Genomic DNA, 5,245 nt, shown 5'->3' with positions numbered 1-5,245 from the left:
TATCCTGGAAAGCTGGGCAGCCCCAGGAGTGGCCAGCCATCTCGGGGACAGTTGAGGAATCAGGGAGGGAGGACAAAGGAAGAGGGGAGCAGTTCTTAGGGACAGGGTTCCCACCGTGCTGTGGCCAAAGTGGAGAAAGGTGGGGAGCAGGGAGGAAAGCAGTGGGAGGTCAGCGAGTTGGCGTAGTAGTCAAACAAGGGCGGTGAGCTCGCAGAGACGGTCACGGCGGCCACCACGACGGAGAGAGAAGGGAAGCAGGGTCAGCAGATGATGGTGATGGTGGAATGACTTCCTCAGCGGAAGAAGGGTTAGGACCTGGGGCGGTTATTAGCCTGGAAACACCCACGGGAGGGCGCTGTCCGGTATCTCTTCCCAGCGGGAGGTGGGTATGGGGTGGGACAGAAGTGTGGGCAGTCCTGGAGGGAGGCAGGGAGATCCAGGTTTCTGTGAATTCAAGGGAGAGGTTCGATGGCACCTTCCAGGAAAAGCTCAAGGATGTGGCAGGAAGCCCTCAGCTCAGAAGGAAAGGGGCTCAGAAGGGGCTGGCAGGAGGCTGGGATGGGGAGGTGGAGGAGGACCAAGGTGAAAGGGGGCAAAGGGTGTTCAAAACAAATCAAAACAAGACAGCCGCATCTGTCCCCAGCATCACGCCCTGCCTGTGCAGAACCTGCAGTGCAGCAGGAGGCCCCGGAGCTGGTGTGCCGGCCAGGTGTGCAACTGCTGCGTGCCCCCATCGTGCAGTGGCCGCATGCCCGCGCTCTCTGCCAGCACCAGTCTAGTCGTCGCTACGACAGTGAGCAGACAGCCACGGTCACTGCCCTCTTGCAGGTAATAAACATGATGCTTTGGTAGCAGCCATGAAGAAAAATAAGCAGGGTGTGGGGAAAGCAGCGGGGGTAGGGAGTGGGGTGGGATAGAAATTTGCATTCAAGGAACTGCAGAAAGGTCTTCTTTCTCCTCAAAGGAGTCTGCTATCTTGAGTCTCCTTCCACCTCTCCAGGGGACGCAGGCTGGCAGACACACCCCCTCCTCTAGCGGGTTTTGAATGTGCTGAGGCTGGTGGGCTGAGGCTAAAGGAAGTCTGGTGGGGTCGCCTCCTCTCTCCCCCACCCCCCAGCCGCGGTCTGACCCCTGGAGTTTTATCTGAGCCTGGTCCCAGCGGGTGGCAGCAAGGCCCAGCAGGGCAAGCTGAATCCCACTGAGAACTCATTCTCTGATCCCGCTTCCCTTAGCTCTGGGAAAAAGCACCTCCCCAGGCAAAGCTCATTCTCAGCTCCAAGTTGAAAGAGGTACAGAGACAGGACCATTCTCTCTCAAGCATCCTGACCTACAAGGAGGCTGGGTATGGCTGGAGGAGAGCCAGGCAGGGCCTGAATATAGGGGCCTCTCCAGTAAGATGCTGCCCGCACCATGCTCCCATCTGGGTTTGTGCAGGGCTCAGAGCGGGTAGGTAACCTGCTCAAGCCCCGTCCTCTCCTATGTCCCTCCTCCCCCGCCTCCCTGCTGCCCGGGCCCGACCAGCCCCGGCTCCCTCCTTCTGGGCCCCATGCCTCACCCTGTTCTCTGGGCCTCCTGAAGTCTCTTCTTGCACATCTGATGCTGTGGCCCGGCTTAGTGGAGATGATAATTACTGTGTTAGCCCAGTGGCCTGAAGAAAGATTGGGGTGGGGGGTGAACAGAGAAGAGGGGGAGAGGAAGGTTCTTTATTAAATGCAGATGTTTTTAAATCACTGTAATTAACTGGAATGGATACCACGAATCACAGGCATAAAAGCTAAATGGGCTTTTGTTTTAACTGTTTGTCACATATTTAAAAGGTCATTGGAGAATATAACACACAGAGATGTTCTTCCTGTTTGCTTTTGGCTGGCAAAGGCTTCCTCTGGGCACGTGTGTGGTCACACACACACACACACACACACACACACACACACACACATACACACACACTCAATGGGCCCAGCCCGAATGGGTCTTGACTGGAGGCGGAATGGGGCTCCGTTAATGCAGCCAAGGAAGCTTCCTCAGAGGCCATAGCACTTCCTGCGCCGGATGCCTCACGGCTGGTGGACATGCACAGAGGCCCTGGCTGAGCTGTTGGCCTCTGATCACCACAGCCCAGGGGTGTATCCATGGAGACTTGCTGCTCCAAATCCTTCCTGTCCCAGGAAAAAGTTGGGAGACAGATATTCCCCCTTTGGGGTCAGACTCCCCCTTTCTCCCTGGGATGCTGGGCCTCTTTTCCACCTGGACAAACGCCTTCCCCGTTTCCGGGCTCGGGAAGGAGGGAGGGTCAGGCTGTGACTAGGCTGGCAGAGGTGCCTCGAGAGCCTTCGAAAGGTCCCCCTGGCCAAACACCTCTTCCTGCCACCCCCTGGGTCTGCACCCGAAACACTGGGGGAAGCAGGGCCTGCAGCTTGCACGGCTCCTGGGAGCGAGCAAATAGGACAGGCAGATGCATCTGCAGCAGCAGGGGTGAGGGGTCTCCCAGTATCTCTGGGCCAACATGAACCGCCCTCCCAGAACTGCCCCCACAGGGCTGAACCACCGTCAACCGCATCCCTTTTCAGGAGAACCCACCCCTTCTACGCCACACAGCCAACAGCTCTGAGGCTGGATGAAGCTGGGGCTCTGGGGCCCGACAGCTGGGTGCCCACCTCCGAGCAGGCTACCAGAGCCCTCACCCCCTGCATGTCCAACCTGCCTACCCACGTCCCACTAGCACAGCTAAGTTTTCCCTTTGCTCTGCCTGTCCTCCATCTCCAGCCCCCTCACCTAAGCAGAGCCCGTAAAGCAGGAAGGGGCCGGGAGGGGAATGGGTGAGGTTCCCCAGGTTGTGGGGGGTGGCTGATGGTGGAGACGTTCCCAGAATGTGCCGTTGGAACCAGAAACACTTCCCACGGAACCCGCGTCAGGGCGCTGGGATGGCCAGGGTGGTGTTTAAGGTTTCAAGGTAAAGAGCTACACCCTGAGTCCAGCTGGGACCCCAAGCCCCCGAAAACCGGGCCAAGAGGCACCTCCAGGACCAACGTCCACAGGGAGTCTCATCCTCCAGGGCAGGCTTGTCCTTTTAGTGTGGTCAGCGGAGCCGCCCAGGTTTCCAGTTTCCAGATCAACTCCCAGGGCCACCCTCCCCCACTCCTCCCCTTCCCGCCCCCCCACCCCCCGCCCTCTCCGATCCGTCCGCCACTTCCAAAACTCCTTCTTGGGCAACACCTTTCTGCCTGGGCTCTCTGGGCCAGTGGCTTTCCAACCTTCTTGGCCAAGACCCACAATAAGAGACAGATGACACCATGTGACCCAATCCAGAAACGCACATGCAGACAAGTGTATAAATAACCAAGACAAATGCATCACAAAGGTCTCACCCTCGTAGGGGGCACACACACTAAGATGTTCTCTGCTATTCAGTTTTCCTATTTTTAATATTATTTTTTCTATTTTATTCTATTTGTATTTTTCACAGCCCACAACCTGGATTTCACCCCTGCACTCAGGGTCTCCACTTGAAGACCACTGCTCTAGGCCACCTTCACATTCTCAGTGAACCAAGCTTCCGCGAGCTCTCTGGCAACAGGCAGTGTCGCTGCATGCAGAAATCTCCCAGGTTTTGCTCTTCCTTTCTCATAACCCAGAACAAACATCCAGAAGAGTGTTCTTACCTGAGCTTGGGAGCTTTGATATGTCACATCATCCTTTCTTTAGTCCTTCTCTCCTGGTTGCCTTTTTTTTTTTTTTTTTTTTTTTTGCATCACTAGGTCTGTCGATTCCCTTTCTCATGATTTCCTCCCAGTTTTCCAAACTTGGAAAGCTTCTTCAATATTCGGAGAACACTACTTGGGTCACCATGACCTTGAGAGACAATGGCCAAGAAACCCAGCTTATTTCAATTTAAAGAGTCCATTTGCAATGTCTGGCCAGCAAGGAAATCTCCCAAATTATGTAAAGAGTTTCACAGGAAGGAGAGGAGCTGAATGTTTATTGAGCAGCTGCTATGTGTTCAAAGCTCTCCGAAGCTCTCTGTGGAGTTCTAAAGGCATCATCTCATTCACTGCTCTCAAGAATCTGAAACAGGATCTTATTACCACTACTCCAGCAGGAGACTCAGAGAAGGGAAGTCAGTTACCCAAGGCCAGGGGGTGGAGGGATTTGGGCTGGGCTGGGGTGGGAGAGGCAAGAAGCACACCCCATAGGTGCAGATGGGCCAGAGGATAGCAGAGCTCTGTTCTTTTCTGCTGGGGAGGTTGCTTTCCCAAGAGGAGGTGAGCAATGCAGAACAGGCAAACAAGAATCGTTTCACGGCATGAATGTGGACCAGTCTTTTCTACACACCCCTCCCCCTGTGTAAATTTCCAAGCTGAAACCTTGGAGAAAGGATGGAGGAGGGAGAGGAAAGAAATGGTGAGAAAAAGAGTGAGGCAGAAACAGACAAAAATAGAGACAATGAAAATTAATCACACCTTTTAAGACCACCTTTTCTCCATTTGAAAATAAACACGCTTTTCACTTTCTAGTGTTCTCCAAATGGAGGTACATCTTTTGATCAATGTCAAGAGAAACTTGTTGGCTAACAGTGCATTTTATAATCATGGTGAATGGGAATGGGGTGGGGGGGTGGTGGAAATATGGTTCCAGTTTGTTTCTGAGGTTCACAGGGTGAACAACACCCGGGGCAGCCTAAACTTCCTAGAGCAGCTCAAAGATACACAGAGACTTTTCTGGTTTGTTATCGGCCAGGCGCTATGTAATGTGGCCACCGCACTAATTTATGGGGAAGAAAATTGGGGTCCCACAATTATATTTTAATTTGCACAGTCTTATGTATCTATTTTCAAAATGTATGTTCTCAGCAGTTTGGGAGGCTTTTTTTTTTCTTTCTTTTTTGGTTTGGTTTTTGTTTTGTTTTGTTTGCGGCAGCAATTAACCTAATAAACCACATTTTCATTACTCTGGTAGATTAACTACTTCAGAGAATATCAGATCAACATGGTGCTTTGCATTCAAGCACCTTCAGAAGCCCGGCTGAACAATGGGCTGGTTTTAACGGTGCAATCCTGGTAATTAGAGAGAAGTGGCCCCTCAGGTAACCGCTGAGAAAGGTCCCTTAATTTGACCCTGTTTCACACGGTCCAATCTTCAATAAAATGAGGCACTTCGGGCTTCCCTGGTGGCGCAGTGGTTGCGCGTCCGCCTGCCGATACAGGGGAACCGGGTTCGCGCCCCGGTCTGGGAGGATCCCACATGC

Source organism: Physeter macrocephalus, chromosome 14, assembly GCF_002837175.3.
Source record: "Physeter macrocephalus isolate SW-GA chromosome 14, ASM283717v5, whole genome shotgun sequence".
Classification (NCBI taxonomy): domain Eukaryota; kingdom Metazoa; phylum Chordata; class Mammalia; order Artiodactyla; family Physeteridae; genus Physeter; species Physeter macrocephalus.
Note: the sequence above shows the minus strand (reverse complement) of the source record.